Source organism: Macrotis lagotis, chromosome 5 (genome assembly GCF_037893015.1).
Source record: "Macrotis lagotis isolate mMagLag1 chromosome 5, bilby.v1.9.chrom.fasta, whole genome shotgun sequence".
In the NCBI taxonomy this organism is placed as follows: domain Eukaryota; kingdom Metazoa; phylum Chordata; class Mammalia; order Peramelemorphia; family Peramelidae; genus Macrotis; species Macrotis lagotis.
This window is the reverse complement of record NC_133662.1, coordinates 227,878,417-227,892,192: the sequence shown is the minus strand read 5'-3', so window position 1 is coordinate 227,892,192 and position 13,776 is coordinate 227,878,417. Positions and strand designations below refer to the sequence as shown.

At 44.2% G+C, this 13,776-nt stretch overlaps 6 non-coding genes across 6 annotated transcripts; 1 reads left to right on the top strand and 5 right to left on the bottom strand.

The window, feature by feature from the left end:
• Positions 1-6,554: 6,554 nt before the first annotated feature.
• Positions 6,555-6,626, bottom strand: TRNAM-CAU (transfer RNA methionine (anticodon CAU)). The gene has a single exon. It is a non-coding gene; the product is annotated as a tRNA-Met (tRNA).
• Positions 6,627-8,779: 2,153 nt separating this feature from the next.
• On the top strand, positions 8,780-8,851 carry TRNAW-CCA (transfer RNA tryptophan (anticodon CCA)). The gene has a single exon. It is a non-coding gene; the product is annotated as a tRNA-Trp (tRNA).
• Positions 8,852-10,026: 1,175 nt separating this feature from the next.
• TRNAS-AGA (transfer RNA serine (anticodon AGA)) lies at positions 10,027-10,108 on the bottom strand. The gene has a single exon. It is a non-coding gene; the product is annotated as a tRNA-Ser (tRNA).
• Positions 10,109-11,550: 1,442 nt separating this feature from the next.
• Positions 11,551-11,632, bottom strand: TRNAS-GCU (transfer RNA serine (anticodon GCU)). Its single transcript has one exon. It is a non-coding gene; the product is annotated as a tRNA-Ser (tRNA).
• A 481-nt stretch (positions 11,633-12,113) lies between these two features.
• On the bottom strand, positions 12,114-12,185 carry TRNAQ-CUG (transfer RNA glutamine (anticodon CUG)). Its single transcript has one exon. It is a non-coding gene; the product is annotated as a tRNA-Gln (tRNA).
• Positions 12,186-13,016: 831 nt separating this feature from the next.
• On the bottom strand, positions 13,017-13,088 carry TRNAQ-UUG (transfer RNA glutamine (anticodon UUG)). Its single transcript has one exon. It is a non-coding gene; the product is annotated as a tRNA-Gln (tRNA).
• Positions 13,089-13,776: the final 688 nt, after the last annotated feature.

Genomic DNA, 13,776 nt, shown 5'->3' with positions numbered 1-13,776 from the left:
AGGTCTTGGAATAAGTATTTCTTTTTCCCCACCTACTCTTCTGACAGTTTTTAAAGCATCCTTGGAGTTATGAAACTTAAGAATTTAGACAAGGATAATCTAAAGGAGAGCTCAAATAGCCTAGGGGAGGAAGGAAGAAACAGGAAAGGAAGAGTTAGGGAACCAAAATATCACGTCTTACTTGCTTTTACATTTGATTCTCTCAACAATATCTCATGTTTATATAGTTCCAGAAGTCTTCAATCTTCTTGATATTTAACACTTCTTAATGTCTTATGTTTAGCCTAAACTTTATTTTTCTTTGCCTTTAAGGATCATAAAGAAGAAAACCCTAAAGACCCAGGAAGGATGAAAGATGCTATTTCTTTTTTTTATTTAAATTTTTTTAAAAAACATTTTTATCTAAAGTTTTAAGTTCCAAATTTTATTCCTTCTTACCTCCCTCTTGCTCCTCCCTAAAATGGTAAGCAATCAGATATAGGTTATATATGTGCAATTTTGTAAAATATTTCCATATTAGTAATTTTATATGAGAAGACAAAAGGAAAAAATGAGAGTGAAAAGTGTTTCAAACTATATTCAAACAATATCAATTCTTTCTCTGGAGGCAGATAATATGATTCATTAGTCCTTTTGGGATTGTCTTGGATCATTATATTGGTGAGAATGACTAAGTCATTCATAATTTTTCATTAAACAATATTGCTATTACTGGGTACCATGTTCTCCTGGTTCTGTTCACTTTACTATGCATCAGTTTATGAAAGTCTCTTCAGGTTTTTCTGAAATTATCCTGCTTGACATTTCTTATAGCACAATAATATTTCATTACAATCATCTACCACAGCTTGTTTAGCCATTACCCAGTTGATGGGCATCCTTAAATTTCCAGTTCTTAGCCACCACAAAAAGAGCTGTTAGAGCCTTGTTTGTGGTGATGAAGAATTGGAAATTAAATGAATGTCCTTCATTTGGGGAATGACTTAACAAACTGTGGTATATGTATGTCATGGGACACTATTGTTCTATTAGAAACCAGGAGGGATGGAATTCAGGGAAGCTACAGTCAGGGACAATTTTGAGCTATCTATCTGTGATGGAAAATACGATCTGTATCCAGAGAAAGAATTGTGGAGTTTGAACAAAGACTATACCTGAACAATTTAGGGGAGAACCCCGTTATCTTATTATGTAATTTTGCTATCTCTTATACTTTCTTTTTCTTCCTTATACATGATTTCTCTCTCATCACATTCAACTGAGATCAATGTTTACCATGGAAACAATGTAAAGACTAACAGAATGCCTTCTGTTGGGGGGGGGAGGGTGGAGCAAGAATAGGGGAAAAATTACAAAACTCAAAAGAAATAAAATCTTTCTTTAAAAAAAGAACTGCTATAAATATTTTTGTACAAATAGGAAAAGGTACTATTTTAATATGATTTTATTTCCTTAAAGGAAAGACTCATCTGTATTTAGATTTGTCTCAGCTTATTATATTTTCCAAATAAAAGTAATCTGGAATAGATCTGGTCAGTCTTCTCCCAGAGGGATGCTGTTCTATTTCTTTTACTTTATTACATGAATCTGATTATTTGTTTGGAATTGTGCAAAAAAAAAAACCCAACTAAACTAAACTAAACTGATGAGTTACTTTTGAGAATCTCCATGAGATTGTCCTCAAAAATAATTAGAAAAGTGTTAACCTTCAGAGTTTGTCCTAGTGAGGGATAAATTTGGTGTCAAGAAAGACCAAAACAGAATTAGGGTAATACACATTTATTATTATTTCTCTAAGTTTGATGATTATGTGGCATATGCTGGAGACAGGGGTCTGGATAGAGAGCCAGATCACCAAAGATACAGCTCAGAACTGGGTCCTTATACATCCCACTAACAGAAGGTGGGATCTGAAAAGCTACTTCTCTGTCTAGGAAGCAAGCAACCTTCAATTTAGGATGGAGTTGGATATCTATGGCCCCTCTCAGACCCAGGATCTATGTCTTATCAGTTAGGTAAAGACCTCCAGAAATGTGAATCTTACCTCTCCAGAATGTCGGCACACTTAGTAACCCTTAATGGGGATTAGAGATTGTTACTTTGAACAATAAATCCCATGCAGATATCATATATGCTAAAATATTTCCTTCAGTATTCTTTGTGTCAACAAAGTGCTAAAAGTAAAATTGTTTCTAAGCTGCTAAAGAAAGACTGAACAAACTGAGCTATGAATGTGATGGCTTATATTAAGCTTATATTAAGCTATATATGTGGTATATATTAAGCTATATCCTGTTTGAGAAATCCATAGGAATTTGGAGACATATTTATGATCTTGAATCTATGATTATAATACATAATGAAGTGAGTAAACTCGGGAAAACATCTTATGAGCTAATTACAATAATGTCAGTGAAAAGAGCTAAAATAAAGTATATTGTATAATTATAATGTCCTGTTTTGACCCCCAGCAAGAGATGAGAAATTCACCTTCCTCCTTTCATTGGAAAAGCCTAATTATTTTGTCTAGATGGGATTTAGGGATCAAGGGTGGGGTAAGTAACTGTGTCCTTCGAAATGACCAACATAAAAATAAAAGACTATTAATACAACATTTAAAATACATAACACGCTATAAAAGCTCTAGACAATGTAACTCTAATTGAAGCAATGGTCTATTTTCTTCTCAGAGAGAGAGGAAATGGAGAATGAGAGAATGTATAATTAGAGTGCTTTGGAATGGCTTTGGAACATGCCTAGTCTGTTACTGCTGAGCATGTCATTAGGACAAGCCTTTTTCAATTAGTTGCTTAGCCAGAATTGAGAATACCTCACAAAGACCTTTTTTCACTAGACCATTTTCATTTTTCTTTCCTAGATTATTGCCATGATCTCCTTATGGGTCTTTTGTGATTTATTTCTTCCTGTTGTAATCTATTCTCTATAGAGCTCCCAAGGTGATTTTCCTAAAACAAAGGTCTGACCTTGTCTTCCCTGCCCTCATAGTCAGAGTGTTTTGAGTGATTTGACCTGAGCTTGGATGGTGGATATGAATGAAAAGAAGGGAATGTAGAGGAAAGATATTATGGAAAAAGCAGTTTTTGGCAGCTAACTGATATCTGGCATGCAGAGGAGTGGAGGTGGACACCAAAGTTTTGAACCAGAATGTTTAGAGAGATGGGGGCACTTCTGACAATAAGGAAGTTCAAGACAGGGATTGATTTCGAGAAGGAAAAGTAATGATTTCTCTTTGGGGCATATTGAGTTTGGAATGTTTAACTATCTCACTGGAGAGACTAGGACTAGCTATATGAATCTAAGAATCATATGCATGGTCAGTCAAAAAGCATTTTTAAAACATTTACTGTGAACTGGCTTGGGGATAGGAAGAAAAAAAACAAAGCAAAACTTTTCTATTATCAAAGAGCATACTGTATAATGGTAGAAACAATAATGTATGTAACTAAGTAAATATAGGAGACATACAGAATAGATGGAAATTATCTGAAGCAGGAAGATATCAGCAACTGATAGAGACTGGGAAAGACTGCCTACCACACAACTTTCACTATGAGACTAGGAAGAACCCCCCAAAAATTAGAGGTATAGGGTATAAGGGAGAAGCAGTACAAGGATTCAAAAATGGGAGATAGTGTGTGCTATTTCAGGAACTACAAATACACCACTGGGACTGGATCCTAGAGTTTATGGAAGGGAATAAGGAAAGGAAAGAAGAGGCCAGTTTATGAGGTTACAAGCTCTAAATGCAAACTAGAGGATGTTATCTTTCATTCTAGAGGTAATAGATATTCACTGGACTCAATGACCTGCATACTTTAGAAAAACCACTTTGGCAGCCAAGTAAAGGATGGATAGCAGCTTGATGGGATTTGGGATTTGAGGCTGGGGGAAGGAAGAATTAGAAGACTTTTGTCTATATACCAGTGAAAGGGGGAAAAGAGTTAGAACTTTGGACATGAGGCTGCATGAGTAAAGGGAAGGGGATGTATATAGGAGATAGCATGAAGGTAGAGATGACAAGCTTAAAAAATAGATTTTCATAACTCCCAAGTTCCTGGCTCAATATATAGTACATCTAACTGCTCTTGATAGAAAAGTTGACTAGGATTTGGGGAGAAAGTTGAGGAGTTCTGTTTGGAGTGTAAAGATTATGAGATGCCTTTGAGATAGTTCCAAGATGATTAAAAGGCAGCTAAGGGCACATGACTTCAGTTTAGCAGAGAATGGGACTGTATATGAAGATCAGGGAATGATCTACATAGAAAAGGAAATTGAAGCCATGGGAATTGATGACCTCACCAAATGGAAGTATATGGAGAGAAAAAAAATGAGAAGATTAACAAAAAAAATCTTTGAGCTCTTAATAGACCTGGCATAGATGAAGACCTAGTAAAGGACTTCATTGCTCACTGTTCTCAGATATTCATTCCTTCTTCCCTTGGTTAATCGAGTGTCAGATGCTACAGATGAGGATTGAATAAAGAATTCATGTATTTAAAAATCCTTGTTTCCTTTCAAGAAAGTGTTTTCAGAAGGGTAAAAACATCACTTGTACAAAAATATGCATAGCAGCCCTGTTTGTAGTGGCAAAGAATTGAAAATTAATTAAATGTCCTTCAATTGGGGAATGACTTTTAACAAACTGTGGTATATGTATGTCATAGAATGCTATTATCCTATGAGAAGACTAAGGAAAGCCTGGAAGGGTTTGCATGAACTGATGCTAATCAAGATGAGCATTGTACACCCTAACAATAACATGGGGGTGATGATCAACCTTGATGGACTTGCTCATTCCATCAGTGCAACAATCAGGGAATTTGGGGCTATATGCAATGGAGAATATCATCTGTATCCAGAGAAAGAACTGTGGAGTTTAAACAAAGACCAAAGACCTTTAATTTAGGGGGGGAAAGCATTATCTTATTATATAATTTTGCTATCTCTTATACTTTCTTTTTCTTCCTTAAGGACCTGATTTCTCTCTAATCACATTCAACTTAGATAAGTGTATACCATGGAAACAATGTAAAGACTAACAGACTGCCTTGGGGGGGGGGGGGAGGGAAGCAAGATTAGGGGGAAAATTGTAAAACTCAAATAAATTTTTTTCTTACAAAAAAAGTGTTTTCAGGGGCAGCTAGGTGGTGTAGTGGATAGAGCACTGACCCTGGAGTCAGTAGGACTTGAGTTCGAATGTGTCCTCAGATACATTATAATTGTCTAGCTGTGTGACCTTGAGCAAGTCACTTAACCCCATTGCCTTAGATAAAAAAAATAAGTAAATAAAATAAGAAAGTATTTTCAGTTGGATGTCAAAGTGAGAGACCTAATTATAGAAAACCCAAAAGACACAGAATTCCTTTCACTTCACTTTTTAGTAGTCACAGAAAATATTAACCCTCCTATTTTCCCCTCTCCCCCTTAGCTAAATCGTAATTTGATTCCAGGGGTAACTAGGTGATGAAATGGAAAGAGCAATGGGCTAAGAATCAGGAAGACTCATCTTCCTGAATTTAAATCTGGTCTCAGTCAAATTTCTTAGTTAACCCTATTTACCTCATTTTCTCATCTGTAAAATGAACTGGAGAGGGAAATTCACCCTAATCCAACTTGCCCAGGAGACAGTAATTGCCAGTATAATGGATAGAGCATCAGCCCTGGGGTCAGGAGGATCTGAGTTCAGCTCTATGACCTTGGGCAAGTCATTTAACCTGACTGTCTTGCATCCAGAGTCATCTCCAGTCCTTTTGATCCATATTTGGCTCCTGGACCTAGACAGCTCCAGAAAAGAAAGTGAGTCTGGTGACTTAGCACAGAACCCCCTCACTCAAATTCAATTTATCTATATGACCCTGGTGTCATGATCTTTGAGAATGAAGGCCAAACATCATCATCATCAGAACATGAGTTTTCCTGACTCGAGGTTCTAGCTTGGTTTCAGTTTGACCAACCATAAAAACGGGCCACTGGACAAAATGACCTCTAACCCCCCCTTTCAGCAATGAGAGAAGTTGAAAAGACTGAGTTTCAGAGACTCGAAGATTGTTAGAAATGAATAGTCTTTTTCCAAGTAGCCATAAGGAGCGAAGCCTAGAGATCTTGTTCAGTCTCGTTGGTGTCTCTTGTCCAAAAGTATTATATAACTCTTGATAATCAGAATGGAGACTTAAGGAATCGGATTTCTGAGAGGGGCAGATGGTGAAACTTTTCCTAGGGTCCTCTTGTCAAATCAAACTGAAAGTTCAGCTCTGGTAGCACTAGAGAGCTAACATTAAGGATTTCAAGGAGGGAAAGTTTGAGCCTGGGGCGGTAACACTGAACTGAGTGGTCAAAGAAACCTCCAGACCATAGATATGATCATAGATTTAACACCAGTAGTGACTTTCGAGATCATGGAAACGAATTCCTTAGTTTCATAGATAAAGAAGCTAAAACTGAGAGTAGTTCAACGTCATGCCCAAGTGCACTGTCAAAAATGAAGATTTGAACTGTTTTCCTGACTGTGATAGCTAGATACTTGAAAAAAAAGTTAGCAGAGGATGGTTTCGATCCATCGACCTCTGGGTTATGGGCCCAGCACGCTTCCGCTGCGCCACTCTGCTCACATGGGTCTGGCTCTTAATACTTAACCTAAAATAGGATTATGAAGCTTTCCATTACAATTTCTTGTTCTTTGACTCATGACTAGGTTTCAGTTGAGATTGAGCATCATTCACAACTCTATGGTAAGCAAGTCTTTGAAACCGAGTCCCTCAAGTGCAACTTCAACTCCAAGTGTAGTTTATGACACTGCTCTCCTCACCCCTCTACAAGTTCCAATAAAACTGGAAGCTTCCGCCAAAACCTAAGACTTTTCAGACAAAAGTCTTCTTTTCTTCACTTTCCTCACTCAATTTGTTTCAGCACCACGGACACTTTCCCTTTAAAGTCATTAGGAAGATCATATAACTCCTAAGAAGGTGGGGAATATCAAAAGAATACTTTCACACTGCTTCTTATAACTATCGGGTCCGATGTGGAACATTGAATTTATAAATTCATATTGGTTTTCTCCCGATTTGTCGACCGAATTTCAGAACTTTCCCACTTCTTCATTTTATTTCCTATTTTCATTTTTTTATTTGTTCCTTGTTTAAATATGTTTTTCTTTTCTGTCTTTTTGAAAATCCTTTATTGCAAAGGATAGCTCTCTGAAAGGAGCTACAGGGGAAACCTACGTCAAGATATCATAGAAGGAGGCGAGAAGAAAAGGTAGCTCAGCATCATCTATTCTCAAAACATTGCTACTTTTGTTCAAATTGCTTTCGTTGAGATGTTTTTTTATATACTTTTCAAGGGACCCTACTTGGCGGAACTTTCTCTTTTCTCATCTGTAAAAACTAACGACCACCAAGCTTCATTTCAGTTATGAAATTGTAGGAATATTTATTGAATCAAAATCCAAGGCGTGATCCCGTGAACTTTAAAAAACCCGCATATTTTGAGGAAAATATTTCGATTGAGTTTCTCTCCTTGGTAATACTATATATTCAATTTTATGCATTTAGAAACAATACCTTGAAAAAGTATCTCTAGGTTTCCCTAGCATGCCAAAGGTGAGAGAGAGGAGAGAGAGAGAGAGAGAGAGAGAGAGAGAGAGAGAGAGAGAGAGAGAGAGATTAAAACTAAGTGAAGTCTTTGTGGTGAGATTGGTATAAAGTTTGTTCCCACTCAAGGAAGAAAGCCTTTTGGTTTCTCTCTTTTGTCCCGTCCTTACCGTTAAGCATTTCAATTAGCCAAAATGTAACGATTCTCTCATCACCTTCTTGCTCCCTTTCAAACCACTCCCCTCGGAACCCTCAATCCGCCGCCCTCAGTCTTTCCTTTGACCTCTTATGTTCATCACAAGGAACAGAAGACCTTGAATGAGTCCAGTTCAACCATACAGAAGAGAAATGTTTAAGTCATTACCAAGTCAACACTTTTACTCCCTCAAAGTTCTCTTGAGAGCCTAAGCTTTGCTCGGAGATCCGGGATAGGAAGACAAGAGGGACTGGTTGGTTCTTGTCTGCAAGTTAGCAGCATTCTTCCCGAGGGGAGGAGAGATGCAGGGAGCCAAAGGGCCCTGAGCATAGCTTGGGAGAAAAGGGAGAGCCAGAGAAGGCGAAATGAGGATGGAGGCAGGAGATCACCGTGTCGAGCTCCAGAACTTGGGTGACTTTGGTCGGTGAGCAGAGTGCCCTGGAGAAGGGGAACTGATGCTGAAGTAAAGGATAGCTCCAGACTCCGGGCTGAGGGCAGGGAGAGCCCACGGGGTAGGCTAGCCAGGGAGCTGCAGCTGTGGCACTGAGCTAAGGAGACCCAGCTGTGAAGGTTGTGCCCTCAGCCCGGAGTCTGGAGCCCACCTCCTGACCGCGGTGTCCTGTTTGTTTCCTCCTTTTTGCCTTGAGCAGAGTCTGGCACAGGCTGAGCAGGCGACTGTTAAACGTTTGTTGAAAGGACTGGAATGAATAAGTAACCCTGTAGACACACAGAGGGCAAGGCGAGTGTACTCTCCTGGCTGTAAGCTCCTGGAAGACGGGGGCAGAGCACTTGTGTCCTGAAAATCTCAACGTCGAACTCAAAGCCTGGAGAAAAATAGGTTCTTATTACATACTTAGCGATGGGACGCATGAGCAGGCAGAGGGGCAAATTAAAAAGACTGGGGGGGGGAATAGAAGAAATACATTTTTTGTCATGGAAATCCTTAAGAGGAAAAGTAGAAACCCTCCACAGGGACCTCGTGGCGCAACGGTAGCGCGTCTGACTCCAGATCAGAAGGTTGCGTGTTCAAATCACGTCGGGGTCAAGTCTCATTTTCTTTTCTTCTGACTGTACCAAAGAGGAAATGGAGAGAGAGATCTTTACCGTCTCTTTCTCCCACCATTGCCACAGTGAGATCCTAAAGTGGGTCTAATACCTCGACAACTTCTTGGAATATATTGAAGAGGCCAAGTAACAGTCAATCTAGGTTGAGGAGACTTTGGACAGAAAAACCGTTTACACAAAGTGTGACTTTGCTGACTTTGGTGTCCTCCTTAGGGATGGAAACAGCAGGGAGACGTCAAAACATCACCCCAGGTTTTCCTGGAATTACTGCCATGCCCCATCTATGAGGAAGATTTAGAGAACTGGGAAGAAGCACAATGAAAGAATTGGAGAAGCAAGCCCAGAGGTTGGCTGATAGGTGTGCAGCTGCTTTTCTCACGGTGTTTTCAATGTAATGCCTCCCTTCTGTGTGTCCCACAGAGTAATCCACTGAGGAGCATCTAGGTGAGTAAGAAGTATTGCCTTGAATTATTAGAGGAGAAGGAAGCGCCCAGAAAACTTGGGAATGTCCCCGGAGCCACTTGCAGACTGGGGGGGGGGGGCAGGGGGTCCCGGAGCAAAAAAGATGGAAGTTTTTATCCCGAAGACACAGGAAGGATGGAAGCACAGGCTCCTTTTCTGGTGCCCCGCGTCGCCTCATTTTATTGCACATTAAGATGTACAAATACTTGCAACCTAAAGCTGGGACCTGAAGGATCTTCATGAAGAAGACCCGGAAAGGCAGTCGATCCATGTCTATCGGGGAAGTGGGACCTGACCTCTTCAGTCCTGCGGGGGACACTCGTTCTATGGCAAATCGCCCATAGCGTTTATGGCCGCTTGGAGAAGGTGCCCCATCCAAAGGCTGGTCTTGCCACCTCCCTCTGGGTCTTCTGGAGAAGTGGATTATAGGTCTTTCCTTCTCTCCAGTTTGTTTCCATTCCTTCATCCGGGAAAAGAGACAACAGGGGATCCTGTGCCAGGCTTCTGGCATGGGGAATAATACCACATTCTAGCCCTGGGTTTGGGGAGTGCATAGTCTTTGTAGATATGCAAAAGGCAAGGGGGGGGGTGTCTTCAAATACATGCAGAAGGGGGTAAGGATGCATGTCCAGGGTAGGTAACTACCTGGGTCAGGAGGTGCAAGTATGACCTCTAGAAAAGAGAACAGCAATTCGTAGTCGGTAGGATTCGAACCTACGCGGGGAAACCCCAATGGATTTCTAGTCCATCGCCTTAACCACTCGGCCACGACTACCTGTCTCACTCGCATACGACTACCTGGCTCACCTCGCTCTCTTCACCTCTTCTAGAAAGGCCCCAGACGCCTCTCCATTCTGGAGCCACCCTGCTTCACCCCTCCTCACCCTCTTAAGATTACCCCACATGCTGCCTCTCCCAAAAGCCCACAGCCCACGCCCCGCCCCTGTAGCCCACCTTTTCCACCACGCTGACACCTCCAGGGAAGTTCACCCCACCACCACAGAGGCTCTCCAACAACGCCAGTTTCCACCTGAGACTAGCTCACACCCACGGCCGCGCCCTTCTTTCACTTCCCATTTCGCCCTTCGGCATTTCCAGAGATGCCACCACTGGCCCACCCAGCCCGGCCTCAGCTGGACAACCGCCTCAGACCAGACGGGAGGGCGACCACACCAACCACGCCTCTCCCGGGCTCCGCTTCCTTCCTCCTCTCCCAAAGCGGACAGCAGAAATGTGGTGGAAGGGAAGGATGCCCCAGTCCCTTCGGACACTTTTAACATTTTAGTATTTCACGCGCGGCCGACTATGGGCCTCGGGGTGTTGAGCCGGGGGTGGGGGGAGCGATGGCGGAGGGAACCCTAAGGAAGGAGACGCTGGGGTGAAGGACCGCGGGGTGGGAGGGAGTGCGGGGCGGGGCCGCGGTGTGCAGAGGTCTCGGACTAAACTCCAACCAGAGAATTGACTTCGACCAGGCGAGAGCATTTCGTGGTGGACCAACAGCTCAGGTCCAGCCCAAGGGCGGACACAGAGAAGAAAAAGGACTGGCTGGGGTGCAGAGAGGCCCGGCTGGGGGGCAGGGAGGCCCGGGTGGGGTGCAGGGAGACCCGGCTGGGGTGCAGGGAGGCCAGGCTGGGGTACAGGGAGGCCAGGCTGGGGTGCAGGGAGGCCCAAATGGGGAGGCAGTCCCCGAGGCCAGGAAACGCACCTTACGGAGACTTCGGACCTCGAAGCGCCTAGCACCCCCCCCCGCCCCGGCTTCATAAGTGTGGTGCCCAGGATTTGTGGACACTTGGCAGGGGTGGGAAGTGGAAAGTGCCCAGAATGGCGGGGTGGGGGAGGGGAAGGGAGGGAAGAGGGTACCTCTGGGTTTCCGAACTCCTCCGGTGTCCGGAATCATGCTGGGGACCCGGGACACCACGGAGGAGGAGGCTGAGCCAGGCGTTTTTCCTGGGCCTCTGTGGCTGGAGAATTTGAGCTCAGAAGGGCACGGGGTGGGGCATGGCGGGGAGGGATGCTAGCTTGAAATTTGGGAGCAGAACCCCAATAGAAAAAGCACAGCCCTTTCAGGCTGAGAGGGGTTCTAGGAACTCTAGAGACGTCATCAAGGTTCAAGAAGCTCCTTCTGCAGGTGGAGGGAGAAAGAGGAGGCTGGAGAGATTGGCCCACATGAGGAAGGGGAATCTAAAAGCCGGGAAGATCCTCACTAGCAAGAGGAACCGACGAGGATGGGATTCGAACCCACGCGTGCAGAGCACAATGGATTAGCAGTCCATCGCCTTAACCACTCGGCCACCTCGTCCCGCTCACGACTCCCCTGCACACACGTACACACAGAATAGACGCAGCCCCGCACCGCCACGCACCAGTGGCTGCAAAGGTCTCTTCCAATGCCCGCATGTTCAAGGCCCCGCAGCTGGCCTGGCCCAACACTCGGCCCCGCACGCTCCGACAGCCTGCCCCGCTCCCTGGCACGGCAAAGGAAAGAGGAGCAAACGCTCCTGAGCGGCAGCAGCATCCAAACGCCCATTCACGCTTCTGGGGCCCAGGGTTGCCGCAAGTCCGGCTGCACCGGGAGGGGCTGGGGTTCACACCTGGGGGGCCGGGAGGAGGAGGAGGAGGACCGCGAGGGACAGAAAGCCACCAAAGGGTGGGGGAAGGGAAAGGAGGAAGGGAAGGAGGGAGGAGGAGAGTTATTCTCAGGCATATAAAGACAAGGGATTGGCGAACCCGGTGGAAGCGCAAAACGTTTAGAGGCGCCAAGAAAAGTGAAGTGCGCAGGCAGGTCCCACCGAGATTTGAACTCGGATCGCTGGATTCAGAGTCCAGAGTGCTAACCATTACACCATGGAACCGGCACAAAGCTCCTCCTCGTCCCACTTTTATCCGACGCTACCGAAATCCGCCATGGCCATTGGTTAGTCACTGCTTCTCACCCTCCCTCCTTCCCGGGAACAGGTTTCCCAGTACAAAGTTGGACCGAGAGCGCGCCCCTAAACTACCAGCCTCCCTCTTTCCCTCCCTCCTTTCCTCTCCTGGCCCGTCCCCTTCCCTAGAGGCCGCCAGCCAGGGAGGGTTTCGCTCTCCAGGAAATGTCAGAGACCAAATGGCCCACCTGGCCCTCTTCTCACACAAGGATCGGTACACCAACCCAGCTGCTTTCACCACCGGCACTACAGGCGGGCGCACCTTCTTGTAGCCCCCCTTCCCTTCCTCTCTCTTCAACCCCTCTCCTTCCTCCTTCTCCCCCCCTAACCCTGCAACTCACCTCCCCAGACTGAAGAAAAACCGAGATTTTCCTGGAGAGAAAGGAAAGGCAGCAGCAGGAGACATTCCCACACCCTTCCCCACTCGGGCCGCTCAAACGGCGCTCTGTGTTATTGCTTGCTGTTGGCAGACAGGCCGGACAGTCAGACAGAAAAGCGGACAGACGGAAGGGTAGATGGACAGACACAAATGGCATTTTCTTGAGATTTTCAAAGACCTTCCCCTTATTTCATCTAATGCTCACTACAACCTTATGGCAGACCCATGGAGTCATCTGGGTTCGGGGGGTGCGGGGGAATAAAGACTTTCGTTCGTTACTTCTCCTCCTCTTTAATTCCATATAATTTCCCAGTCCCACTGCGCGAAGCTTATATTTTGGGAAATGGAGATCCTGTTACCCCCACAAAAATAAAAAAGTCAGGTCCTACCGAGATTTGAACTCAGATCGCTGGATTCAAAGTCCAGAGTGCTAACCATTACACCATAGGACCCTGGCTGTCTACAAACTTACTATTGACCGCCTTTCTTTGATAGGTCAGTTCTTCAAGCGCCCAGTCTGGTTTAAGCTATAAGAGCCCAGAGGTGGAAACCTGTGAATGGCTAGTTAATCCTCTTGTTACATTATAAAAGACATAATTATTTGAGACAAGCTAGAGAGTGTGTCCGACTGTGGCTGATCAGATCAATAAGAATGTTCAGAATGTTCTACCACAAGTGGGCCACAAATAGTCCACGTGAACACTTGGGGTGTTTTACTCTAAATTTACACAATTCACAGTCCTTTGCGCTATTTCCAGTCTGACATGCACCCTCTCTAATGAGGGCCACGTCACACTGGGCAGTCCTGTGCCAGTGTCTCCCATGCTGACCATTCAATTCCAAAGTTCTTAAGGGAGACCATCAAGGTGTTCCTCTATCACTTCTTCTGATGGCCCTGTGAGAGTTCCCTGTAAAACAGTCCTTTTGGCAAGCATACATTTGGCATTCAAACAACGTGGCCAGCCATCATAGTTGGGCTCTCTGTAGTAACCTTTGAATACCCGGCAGTTTAGCTTGAGAAAGGACCTCATTGTTTAATATCTTACCCTATTAGGTGATCTTCAGGATCTTTTTAAGTCGATTTAAATGGAAATGATTCACTTTTCCAGCCTGGTGCTGGTAGTCTGTCCAGTTTTTACA